The sequence below is a fragment of the Polyodon spathula genome, chromosome 6, assembly GCF_017654505.1.
Source record: "Polyodon spathula isolate WHYD16114869_AA chromosome 6, ASM1765450v1, whole genome shotgun sequence".
In the NCBI taxonomy this organism is placed as follows: Eukaryota; Metazoa; Chordata; class Actinopteri; order Acipenseriformes; family Polyodontidae; genus Polyodon; species Polyodon spathula.
In genome coordinates this window covers 42,929,849-42,943,704 of record NC_054539.1, presented here as the reverse complement: position 1 = coordinate 42,943,704, position 13,856 = coordinate 42,929,849, and the positions used below count along the sequence as shown (strand labels likewise).

Here is a 13,856-nt window from a genome sequence, read left to right as displayed (position 1 = left end):
GATAAGGGTCAATAACCACAGTAGGCAATCACACCAGTCCTTTTGCACTCATTTTGCATACATCTGTGAAGCGATGCTAATTTAATGTCTTTTTTTTAGTTCACTGACAGTTGTTGTGATGGTATTTTGTGTCTGTCCACTCAGTGACCTAGAAAAATGCTAATTGAAGGACATTGTCACCCCTGGGTCACAAAGGCTCTTGCGTTCTCTATCATGTCTGTTTCCAGGGAAGGGATTGGGTAATTCTCAGGGGCTTTGAGAATCTCCACGGAGATACAGTACACGACTGATGCAAACAGAAAACCCTCCGCAAATCTATTTTTAGGTTGAAAAGTAGTATGTTTGTGTTGAAGGGAATAGTATTGTCTGTTTAAAGCTGCTTGAATATTCTTCCTGATAAGGCCCATATATGGGCAGGCAAGGGTACCAGGTCAGGTTCAGAGTACATAAATGAAAACCATTGAAAATCACTGTCAGAAATAAATGCAAAATATTTTTACATACAGTATATCCATGTCCTGGCTGAAACCACACTAGAACTGTAATTTTATCTTTGCTGGTATAGACTGTAAAGCATCCCACCATCCACTTCTGAATTTTGATGCCATAATATCTTCCTTTCCTTCTTCATTGCTGAATTTGGTATGGAAATTTTAAAGCAATTACCATGCGCCTTGTCGGTACACCTAATCAGCTGACGCGGGCGCCACAAGCCATAAATATTGCCTCTTCACACAGTCATTCCTGTTGGGGAAAAAAACCCTGCTTTTACTGTCTGCCTTGTTGTTTTCTCGCTCACCCTCGTTCCAGTTCTGTTCTTGGCAGCACTCCAAGATCCTGGAGAAAAACATTCCATGCACACGAACACCCTCGATTTGATCCCTGATATGGAGCCCTCATTTCCATTTCACAGGCTCCTCTCCCGTGTACCATGGAGAGGGGGTGTGGGGGTCTGAAAAGCTGATGAAAAAAAGAGATGAAAGAGAAATAATATATAATTTGTTTTCTTAGTATCCTGATTTCTGGCAAATTGTAGACTACAGCTGCCCTTGGTGCTCCACGGTGATTTCATCCATCATGTGAAAGATGATCCCCCTGCTATTTCCCGCTGACATAACACACTAAATATAGAATTTGCAGGAGGTGCATTAATCATGCATTAGGAGAAGAGTACGTCTTTTCAGTTACATTTAAATCAGGCTTATAGTACTCTGTTTTTTTTTTTTTGTGCAGAAGGATTTTAGGAGACAGTGCTAAGAGTAGTGTACCATTGCCAGGTTTAAAAAAGCTGAATAAGAATAGTGATCTGGGGTTTATTGTGGTGGATCATACTTCCTCTAGCAATTTGCTGAATCTATAGCATATTGTTTTCCATTCGATATTTAACTGCATTTGTTTACTATCGGTAGACAGTTCAATATTCAATCATTCCTTCTCAATCATATAATCCTCTATTTCAGTTCTAAAAAATACTTCTACCATTGATAAAAACTTTTGGTTAGTGTACAGATGAGTGTCCAACACATGGAAGCTACATTGGACAGACATCTAACGCCTTTATCTAAAGCACTGGAGCGACGTAAAATAAATAGAATTTAATCCTATTTTATGCGATTTGACGCATGTCAACTAGGGCATTGAGCAATCAGAGAACAGCTTCAATGCACGTGGTCCAGCAGGGTGAAGCAGTATCCAGAATAATGGAGGAAATAATAATACTTGTGTTGAAAAATACCCAGAGCTTTATGACAATGGGCATCACAATTATAAAGATACAGATCTGAAAGATAATATCTGGGAGTCCATTTCGAAGGCACTGGATAAGCCTGGTGTGTTTGATTTATTGCCATATATGTTGAAATACAGTCAGAGAAGACACCCATAATTTCCAAATCATGTTGACAAATATGTACCAGTCTGAATCATAGTTTTGTCAATAGCAATTTTGAACAGTTGTATAGATCTGGCAGTTTTCAAACCTATCACTTTGCCTCTGTGTCGATCCTGGTGTGTATGGTCATGTCGAAAGTGTCTTGTCACCAATTAACAAATCACATGGTGTCTGGTGTGTGGAGAAAATGTTGGCACCTCCCCCTTGCTATATGTTTCCTCACCTCAGCTTCTCAAGTCCTGAATGAAAGACTCTTCCCTATAAATAAGTCGTAAGAAATTGCTGCTGTCAATCGTGGATCCGGATGAGGGATGAAACGGTGAGGACGGCTCGTTGGTGTGGGTAGGTCTTTCATGGCTTCAATGTGGCCAAAAAATTGGAATGATATACTTTCTCTTCCTACCATAAAATGGTAACACTTGATCTTGATTTTGGGAGATTGCAAACTCATTTAGGGGTAGGCCTTAATATACCAGAAAAAAACTATTCCTGAACATGTTGATCAAGACTTCAGTTATTTATATTCAGCACCTCCATATAGCTTATGATTTGGTGTTTAAAGTTATGTATTACACGTGTAACAATTTTTTTTTTTTTTTGGGTTCCTGGGTAGTAAGTGTTATTTCCTAATTGCTTATGCCTCAAAAGTATAGAAACTTTGCTTTTGTGACCAGGACAGTGATATTTTGAAATGTACCTATTTTCCAGAACATTCCAGATAGATTCAGTGCTGAGTAAACTTGGAGTAACTTCTAGAACTTTCTAGAACTTTCCAGTAATATAAATAGTAGTATAAATACAGGGGCCTTAAGCCCACCAGTTCAGTTTAGTTCCAGCTGCCTAAGTGGATACATATCTGCATTTTTCTGAGATGGCATCAAGAGGCTGCAATGGTGGCATTCCTGATGGGTCTCCAAGGCGGTTTTACCAAGTTTCCCTGCTATCTTTGCCTTTGGGAGAGCAGGGACACCAAGGTGCACTACCACAGGCGGGACTGGCCACAGCGGACCGAGTTCTCTGTGGGGAGGAACAACGTCAAGTGGGAGCCACTGGTGGACCCCCAGATGGTGCTGATGCCACCACTGCACATCAAATTGGGCCTTATGAAACAATTTGTCAGAGCTCTAGATAAGGAGTCAGCAGCCTTCAAGTACCTTCAAGACTTCTTCCCTAAGCTGTCTGAGGCAAAGGTCAAAGCCGGTGTCTTCGTCGGACCACAGATAAAGAAGATCCTGGAGTGCAAAGAATTCCCCAAGAAGCTCACTAGTAAGGAGAAAGAGGCTTGGAACAGCTTTGTTGCAGTGGTTCGGGGCTTCCTGAGCAATCACAAGGCCGAAAACTATGTGGAGCTGGTTGAGACTCTGGTGAAGAACTACGGCACAATGGGCTGTAGGATGTCCCTCAAAGTCCATATCCTTCATGCTCATCTTGATAAATTCAAGGAGATCATGGGAGCGTACTCGGAGGAGCAAGGTGAGCGCTTCCACCAGGATATACTGGACTTTGAACATCGGTACCAAGGACAGTATAACGAGAACATGATGGGAGACTACATTTGGGGGCTGATTTGTGAAAGTGATTTACAGTATAATCGTAAATCCCGAAAAATTACTCACTTCTAAATCTTTTGTAGTCATTTTTGTATTACTTTAGTATAAATACATGTTAATTTGGATTCATATGTTGTTTTTTTCTGACTTTATGTGAACGAAAAGAATGTTTTCTCATTGGAAATAGGTAAATTTCAAAATATCACTGTCCTGGTCACAAAAGCAAAGTTTGTGGGGAATAATAGCCATTTTCTATACTTTTGAAGCATAAGCAATTAGGAAATAACATTTACTACCCAGGAACAAAAATTGTGTTACATAGTGTTAACTAACCACAACATTACTCAACAGAAGAAGAAACACAAGCAGTATCTCAACAGAACATGAAGAACATGTATCTTTTTAGTACTTACATGAAGGCCCAGTCTCCTTCCAGGCAGAATTAGCTGATGTAACTAACCCAATAGTTCATGCCCTTGTTTAGTGATTATCAACTGAATGTTTTTGCTATTTAGTTATTGACTTTTTTTAACAATTATTTGTATTCATTTTCCAATTTTCTCCTAATTTTTGGGAGAGATGAAGATGAGCACACGTGTCCTCCGAAACGAGTACCATCTGCCGTCCGCTTTTTTGTCACTCTGCAAGCCTGTCGTGCAGCCATACCCAGAACTTACAGCATCGGAGGACCACGCAGTTCTGAATTGCGTACAAGCCAGCCTGCAGGCGTCTGGCTAGCCATAGGGTTCGCTGGTGTGCAGTTAGCCAAACACTCCCCAGCCGACCTAACCCCTAGCCCACCCGGGAAGCACTTGGCCAATTGTGCGCCGCACCCTGGGAACTCCCATCCACGTTTAGCAGTGGCATGGCTTGGATTTGAACCAGCGATCTCCAAGCTATAGGGGGTTTAGGGCGTATCCTGCATTCCAGGCACAGTGCCTTTACCGGCTGCACCACTCGAGAGCATGTGTTTCCTATTGAAAGCATTACTTCTATAATTATCTTCAAGTGTTATTAATTTGCCTTACTGAGATGCTACATCTTATTTCCATCTTTACTGAGGCAAAGTGGTTAACTCTGTGCAGGTGAAGGTAATGCAGCAGTGATTAATAAACAGACAGACATAATCCAGGTGCAATGTTGTCTAATGGGTTTTTTTTAAGTCCAATGGCCTGATGGCAAAACAACAGTAAATAATAACAATACTAATGAACCAATACAGCAGCGTGTACTGCTTGTAATCTGCGGGTTGGCCCCGAAATAATAACAGTCCTGTTTCAGTTCACCCACACGTAATACATACACAAACACTAACACCAGTCCACAGTGCGTGCTCGTGGTGAAAATATAGTTTTTGAGTGCAAACAAAGTGTAGTGTTGTCCAGACTAGTGCTGGCCTTAAGCGAAAGCTCCTGGGTTGTTTCAGCCATCTAAATAATAACAAACAGTATTCTTTTAGACACGACAAAAAACAAACAAAACACTCACAATTTTACAGCACAGTTTCCTTTTGGTTAATCCCATTCTAACCATTCACAAAGGAACAGATCACCTCACTACGTCCCCTTTTCATAACGTCACTCACATCCCCTTGGTCAACGAGTGCGTCTGCTCCTCCAATCTGAGGGTGCCACGTCGTGTCATTGAGTTTCTGTACAATAGCTCCACCCCCTTTCTAGATGGCCAACTTCCACCTAACCCTGGGAATAAACTGTCATGCCATTTAGTCCCGGGTACTCTGTTCCCTTTACATATCGCCTTCACAGGTCAGGAGGGAGATCTAACACCAAGAATCATTCAATCTCTGTCAGTTACACAAATGTATTTCTTTGTACAGTCACAATAAGTGACTTTTTGGCAGGGTCACATAGTGAATCAAATGCTAAGCAATGAATTATCTTTTTCATCCTGTGGTATTACCATTACAATTATCCACATAATTAAGTACAAATAAATATAAACAGTATATCCTTTTTGGCATTGTCCTTTTAACCATCTGTGGATTTTGGCTTAAATCAATCTCATACAGTTTTACAATCTGTAGTTTTGTTGAATCCCAGGTAAAACATTATTATTTAGCAACTGTGGAATTATCTTCAAAAGGCTGTTAGGATTTGGCTCTAGATTAGCCTATCAATAAAGACCAAATAGTTTTTAGACTGCCTTTCAGACAAGTTTTATTTGTCAAGTGGGGTACAGCATACTAAAATGATGCTTTGTGTCTGTCTTTCCTTCATGCTAATTGTCATTAACACACAGGTAAACTGGTTGAATATAACACTATGTAACACAATTTTTGTTCCTGGGTAGTAAGTGTTATTTCCTAATTGCTTATACGTCAAAAGTATAGAAAATGGCTATTATTCCCCACAAACTTTGCTTTTGTGACCAGGACAGTGATATTTCAAAATATCACTATTTCCTATAGGAAAATGGGAAAATGTGTGTCTTTTCGTTCAAATACGCATCTCGTTGTAAATACAGTATAATTGTAAATCTCGAAATACTACTCACTTCTAAATCTTTTGTAGTCATCTTTGTATTACTTTAGTATAAATACATGTTAATTTGGATTCATATGTTGTTTTTTTCTGACTTTATGTGAATGAAAAGACACACATTTTCACATTTTCCCATTGGAAATAGTGATATTTTGAAATATCACTGTCCTGGTCACAAAAGCAAAGTTTGTGGGGAATAATAGCCATTTTCTGTACTTTTGAGGCATAAGCAATTAGGAAATAACACTTACTGCCCAGGAACAAAAAAAAAAATGTTTTTGCTACACAGTGTAATACCTAATTTCCATGAGCACAGATCCGAGCAGATCCAGGTTCTCCCGCATTGCTCTTGAAGCACCAATGATAGACTACCTGAGTCGAGTGATAAGATAAGGCGTTTCCACGCAATGGGAGTCTGACAGGTGTTGGCAGTTCTTTCCAGCAAGCCTTTTGGCTAAGGTCATATTCATTTGAAAGGCTGTACGCTGCTGCTTTGCTTCCGACATAACAATCCTAACAATGCTTTTTGTTACTAAAAAAAGCATAGAAAACCTGCCCACTCGGGATGTGGATTAAATGTTTACACTCACTCATTACTCGATTGGTCAGACGTACTTCCACCCATGTCGCTTTGGCCCACTTTGGAAAAGGGTCTGAAAATGAACATGGAAAAGCAGTATCAGGGGCAGCAGGGTTTTCAACCCAGGTGTAGCGGTTAAGAGGTATTAAATCCTCCGGATCACATGTAAAACTCTTCTCAGTCTCACACTTGTTAGTTTCTATTTCCATTATCTCTGAAAATGTGACTTTTCTTTTGGACAGTTCTTATCCCACCCTGACTTCAGACTAAGCACATTCCAAAAAAAAGCTTATCAGTATCTTGTATATAGAAATTAAAAAATAAATAAAACAAACAAAAAAAAAACATAGCATGTGGTAGTACCTGGAGCAGCTGTGGCACAGAATTTGCTTCTCATAGCGAGGACTACTCTTAACTAAATGTATCTAAGATGCAACAGTGCTGTTCTGTTCTGTTTACTGAGTTATTGTCTCATTACATGTACAGATTCTTAAGAAAGTTTCTTCTTATAAATACTTAGGCATGATTGATGAGCATCTTATGTTTAACTATCATAATAAATTGGCTTCAAAACTAGGTACATTAATTAGGTGTCTAGCAGACTAAAGTTAGTGACTGCTACTACTCTTCCTATCCTAGATTATGGAGACTGTGTCTACTAGTTTGCTTCCAAGTAGTCTTTACACAAATTGGATGCAATACATAATTTATTTTGCAAATTTGTTCTAGACTGTCCCTCTTTTACACACCACTGTCATATGTATATAAAACTGGACTGGCTCTCATTAACAAATCATAGGGGTTTTTTTTTGTACTTGCTTTTTTATTTTTAAGGTTCTTAAAGGTTTGGTACCTCCTTATCTGAATGTTCTGGTGGAATGGATTAACACTGGCTTTAGTGTACGCTCTCAGGATTCTGTTAGTTTGGCAGTCCCAAGGGTTCAGACGCATTTGGGAGAACCATCTTTCACCTATCCTCTCCCAAAAATGTGGAACTTGTATTTGTATGTAAGGCTTCTGTTTTTCAGGTTTTATTAATTGTATTTTTCTGTGTTTATTTTTAGCTATTTTAGAGTTTTATGTAAATCAGTTTTTTGGGGGGCTTTCGTTTTTGTTATGCTGCATGAAATTAGTGTTTTCGGTTACTTTAAAAAGTGTTTTTTTTTTTTATTTCTGTTTCAAAATATGTATAGTAACTCGACAGTACCTGCATACTTAAATTGTACCTTTTTCCTTTGCTGTCTTCCACAATGAAATCCCTATGGTCAGAGGCACATTCTTCTGGGGTTTTTGTGTGTAGGCATTTTTGTACATTTTGCCACAATTCTGTTTTAATCCTCCGTATCTTAACTGTAATACAGCTTTAAATCCTGCTAACAAGCCTCCATCCTGATTGTACTCTCGTTTTAAATCTAGCAAGTGGAGTCTCCTATAGAAAGGTAAGCATGTGCTGTGACTCAGTAGTTCGGGTGGGTTTAATGTATTCAGAACGAATCAATGATAGACACAAATCAAGAAGACGGGACATTGCCCAGCAGCACTGGGAAATGTATTTATTATTATTTTTGTAGTAGGTTTAATTTTTTTATGGGAAAAGGGTAAAGTCAACGCGAATTGATTAATCATTTCTGCAGTTTTTCCGGTGTTTTCTGGTGTTTATTGACTATCCATCAATTTAATTTTTTTTTGTGTTGGGGGTGTTTTATTGGGTTTTATCAGTTAAAACCGAAAATCAGAAGCCCTACTTCTAGTATGAAGATGGAATGGACAATCTCTCCTTTTCTGGCGATAAAGATTGTATTTGTGAATTGCTTGGAGCCTCTTCCCATTGTTTTTCTTTTAGTCTACATTAACATTAGATGTGTCTTATTTATGTTGCTCTTTTTTGTAGGCTGCTGACTAAATTTGAACCACACAAGTATTTATTGTGTTGCTTGTAATTGTTTCATTGTCTAACAGGACCCCTTAACGTAAGGCCTCTGTCTCAATGGGTAAATATTTTGATAAATAAATACATTCTTGTTGGTAAAGATAATGAAAAATAGTTTTTTCCCCAATTAAAATTCACTGAGCAGATGCACCATAAAAACCCGACAGGCTAGCTGTTACACGGTTAAACAGAGGGGATCAAATCTACACATCTTATCATTTCATGACATGTAATATCCATTGTGCTTAAGATTCTAAATGTGGCTCTATATATAAAAAACTTGACATGTCTAGATGGATGTTTTTACAATGTTGTGAAATATCTACAGATAAAGAAAGTACAGCATGTGATGTAAACAATCACTGGGATAGGTCTTACTTGTGCAGCATATAATCAGCATACTGAGCATACTACCCTAGAATATGTTTAGATGTGACCTTATGGACCCAATCATCAGTAACGTTAATTGGCAATATAAATAGATTATATATCGCCTCAAAATGTTACTTTTGTAGTGCAACCTCAAGCCTATTTGTTGATGGGAAAAAAATCCAAGTTAGTGTTAAAAGAACTGATAATAAAATTAAAAAAAAACTTCACACTGATTACGAGACCTTGGATTAAGCATCTGGTTTTAGTTTATAACATTAGCAGGTATGTAACTGGGTGACATGTTACATGTGTGGGTTGTCACTGGAAAATGCTGACAGACACAGAGCATTGGTGTTGATACGCCGCTCAGACGCACAGATTTAATTTCAACACAGAGCTGACACTAGGGTACCAGCAGTGGTAGCCTTGGTGTCATGTTTAATAAAGAAATAAAAACAAAAACTAAAGCTAAAAATAAAAGTTTGCCACACAAATAGAAGAGCGCTAGTGCCACTAAAAGGAACGTCCCGCTCTCTGTACTGTTTTGGGAGCCACATCCCCTAAGCTGACCTACTTCTGTTCTGTTGCTGCTGAAGTCCTGGCCTCCCAGCAACTCTGGGCCATTCCGACGGTCCTGGCTGGGCAATTGCCTTCACAGGCCCCGTCTTGCACTTAAAGGGCTCCATTGTAGTAGTTCCCGCAGAACGGACACTTCCCTCCTGGATGTAAACAAACTATCTCACTCCACGCCCGTCTATGCAGCAATGGCCTTGCAGCAGCCCCGAGCTGTAGCGCAGCCACTTTTTGAGCTCTGCGCAGCATCCACGGGTATGCCCCCAGCCAGTCCGGACCTCTTAGCTCAGGGCGAGCCTCCTGCTCAGCAACATGATTGATTTCTCACAGGTACACATACTTGCGCAGGAAGCGACCAGCGACCCGGCTCCCTGTCACGTATTCTCCCCCTCAGAACTGCACCATTGGTCCATTCGATAACTCTGGCTGGTGACCGAGTGGCTGCAGCTGCTGGCAGAGGTGACAGCCTCGGCAACAGTGTAGCGACGTCTTATTCACCAGGGGGAGTGAAACACGAGTCTGGGCAAAAAAACGTGCCTGCTGATGCTGCGACCTGGGACCCAGGCCCAGCGATGGGAGGTCCAAACACCAAGGTCGGGTGTCTGGGAGCACGGGTCAAGGGCTCTTACTCACAGATGCCGGACTGTTGCCCAGAGCCCTCCGGACGGCAGTTCCTCCTTTATGGAATGGTAACTCTTCCTCTGTCGGACGTCAGCTCCTTCACTTGGACAGCAACTCCTCCATCGGCTCTCAGGAAGGCAGCCACTCCTCGTCCACGTCTCCAGTTGCTCCCTCAGCAACTCCTCCGGTGACTGCTGATCGTCAGCTGGTTGTGCCTGTGCATCCTGGGAGCCAACTGCTCTGTGCCTATCCTGCCTTGACTCAGCAGGACCAGTGATGCCCACTTCTACACCATATGTAACAGGGTGACATGTTACATGTGTGGGTTGTCACTGGAAAATACTGACAGACACAGAGCATTGGTGTTGATACGCCGCTCAGGCGCACAGATTTAATTTCAACACAGAGCTGACACTAGGGTACCAGCAATGGTAGACCTAGTGTCACATTTAATAAAGAAATAAAAACAAAAAATAAAAATAAAAGGTTGCCACACAAAATGATGAGTGCTAGTCCCACTAAAAGGAATGTCCCGCTCCAGGAACCTACTACTCTACAGTAACCCTCTCTATACTGTTTTGGGATCCACATCCCCTAAGCTGACCTACTTCTGTCCTGTTGCTTCTGAAGTCCTTGCTTCCCAGTGACTCCGGGCCATTCCGACGGTCCTAGCTGGGCAATCACCTTCACAGGCCCTGTCTTGCACTTAAAGGTCTCCGAGGTAGTTGTTCACGCAGAGCGGACACTTCCCTCCATGATGTAAACTCTCCTGTCTGTACAAATGGCCTTGCAGCAGCCCCAAACTGTAGCACAGCCGCTTTTTGAGCTCTGCGCAGCGTTCCCAGGCATGCCCCCCAGCCAATCCGGACCTCCCGATCATCTTAGCTCAGGGCAAGCCTCCCGCTCAGCTGGTTGCTTAGCAACGTGTCTAAGGCTGCGTGTTGCAGCTGATTTCTCACAGGCACACACACTTGCGCAGGAACCAGTGACCCGGCTCCCTGTCACAAGGTGTTATTAAAGTGATTTTACATTCTAATTTGTATTTATTATTAATTTACTAAAAACTAAACAACTTCTACAGGAAGACAGTTGAACAATTATTTAAATAAAAGGTGACATACACTATTGTAAATCCTTCATTAAATTATATAATCTAGGCTATATAATAGTATGACATCTATATGAAAATGTATACGAAATAACTATGAATATGTATGTAATTGTATAATATATACCTATCTGTGTATATTAAAATGAATGTGTATATATCTGTACATTATTTATCTAACTTAAAAAACATATGAATTATTTTTGTACTCCAGTTTTACCAGTAAATTTGAATAATTAAGAACTAGATCGATCGTGAAAATATTGCATTATTTTGCCAAATTAATTTTAAAAAACATGAAGAAAAAAATAAAGTCTTAGACATTTTGTTTATTTTTGCGGGGGGGGGGGGGGGGGTTATACTACCATGGAATCAACCCACACTATTTACAGGACGCTTCTCGCCCCCCCCCCTTGGATTGCTTCGTGCCTCCTATGGGGACATGGCCCCCTGTTGGTAACCAATGTGATGTGAAATGTGATAGATGAACTATTACAACAGTTCATATTAGCTGCTCATATATAGTTTACTTTGAGTTTTTGTGGATTCTGATCAATGTGAATTAAAGATTGCTAAATGACAAGCTTTGGTTTCTTCTCACCTAAACTAAGCTGTACTAATAACAGTTATTATAATAGTGAAAAAATAAATTGTTGATGCTCATAACATTGATATATATTGTAACTCCTGAATGTGTCTAATATATATATCTTCAGCACAATGAAAGCGAGGATGAAGACGCATGTAAGAGGTAAAAAAAAGAAAGGTTTGGTTGTCACTCTTTCAAGGGCAATAAGCTGTCAGTCTGGAAGGTCTTGAAATGCAGTTTTAAGCTTAAAATAGAAATGAAATGCTTTTCACCCAGTTAAATTATAAATGTAATCCTAACCTGCATATTTTACTTTTATTCCATTAGCCCAGGATAACAACCTAGTGCTGTACTGTATGCAAAGATCTTGCAACCTTTTGACCTTACTTTACTTTCTGGTGCACACTGTTGCAACAAGCTTTGGCAATAACAATGTGAGTCCACTGCAGTCATTATTAATGTTAGAGCAAATCTAGTATTATGATTGCAAGTATTGCAGATCAATGTTATCAATAGTGTGGGAAAAACACAATTCCTTGGTTTGTATTTACTTTATGAATACAATGGAGGATACCTATAACAAAAGCAATAGGAGTCTGAGTTCAGAAGGGTTGAAATGTGTAGCACACCAGTCCATTACTGTCAAATCCTGTAATATTTATATTTAATTAATCCTGTTTTACCACTGTCTAATAAAGCAAAATCAGAAACTGCAAGCACTTTAATCAGGGGTGTGTTTCAGAGACTTCATTATAACATGGAGATCCCTGTCATATTATGCTGGCTGTTTAAGGGGAGTCTTGTTTTCATGTCAGTATATTCATGGTAAACTTGCATTACAAATTTTAATGGCATCAACAAGAACATAAAATGAGTGTTACAATAAAATGATAAAATGAAATCATCAACATGTTAACGCACAAAATATGCAAATTTACCTTTGTAAATGTCAGGGTATTTGCCTCAAACGTGAGGTTGACACAACCCAATAAATTGCACATCACACTTAGTATGTCATCAAACTGTAACGTGTTTCCAATAACCTGCACCAAATATAAAATGCATTGTGCTAAATGTATTAAATTTGTATTTTATATTTAAAGTTGCATATTTGAAAGGTTGCATTTACAGCCAGAACAAGGTTGCATTGCACAAAGCACCCTTATTTTAATACAAGGCTAAATTACACCTTGTTTCAGCACATTCTGCATGAACATACTCTAAGTATTCACGGACTTTGGAATAAATATTTTAATTGATGTCTGCCTTACTCATAACAATGAACAGTTAATATTTCTTCATCTTAATTACGCAATTCTAATACAAAGGTCCTGAGTCATAAAGACTGTGTGTAAATAACTATAAACCTATACACTTGTGAGAGATAGGGAATTCTAACAGCTCAGCAACTGCAGAGACAATAGCAGACTGTCTGCATCCTTTAAAATTGGAAATATTTCTGACCTAGATGTTTATGATCAGGCTATATCAAGTACATTCTACATATCATGGTGCTAGTTAGTAGAACATGTTATATTAAAAAAAAAAAACGGGTGTAATATCCTTGGTTAAAATAGTTATAACCCAGGCTTTATGTCCATTTCTAGTGCTAGTATGTATGGAAATGCAACTGAATGTATTTTAAAATCATAATTTTCATAAATTTATAAATAAATTTAAAAAAGAACATGTAGTGTTATAATAATTACTACTGAGATTTAATGTTTGACATTTTCAACAATGTCTAAACCATTTTTTCACCAACTACAATTAAGTGTGATTATAAACTTTTCAACATAGGTGTGGCTGGTCTTTCAAGTTTGCTGTCATTTGTTTTTCAGCTTAGGGTTTGTTTTATGATTGTCAGTGGATCTGGATAAAACCTGTTCAAATGCTAATGTGAATTTAATAACAGAAGCGGTTGTGAAACTCTTATCAAACAATCGCCAATGCACGTTGAATGAGTTTACACATTAACATGTGAGGTCAGGGAAGCTATTTTATAAACTGGAGCACCCACGTTGATTTTTAATTATAAAGATGGCATTTATAGATTAGGAGGAGGAAACACAAACAGTCCATCAGAAAGAGGCACATTGTTGCACACACTGCAAAATAATGTCTTTACAGTAACTATTTCT

At 39.2% G+C, this 13,856-nt stretch overlaps 1 long non-coding RNA gene across 1 annotated transcript; it reads right to left on the bottom strand.

The window, feature by feature from the left end:
• Positions 1-374: 374 nt before the first annotated feature.
• LOC121317211 lies at positions 375-6,768 on the bottom strand. Its single transcript, XR_005950491.1, has 2 exons — positions 6,533-6,768; positions 375-960 (listed from the first exon to the last, which is right to left on the bottom strand). It is a non-coding gene; the product is annotated as an uncharacterized LOC121317211 (long non-coding RNA).
• Between the last annotated feature and the right edge of the window lie 7,088 nt (positions 6,769-13,856).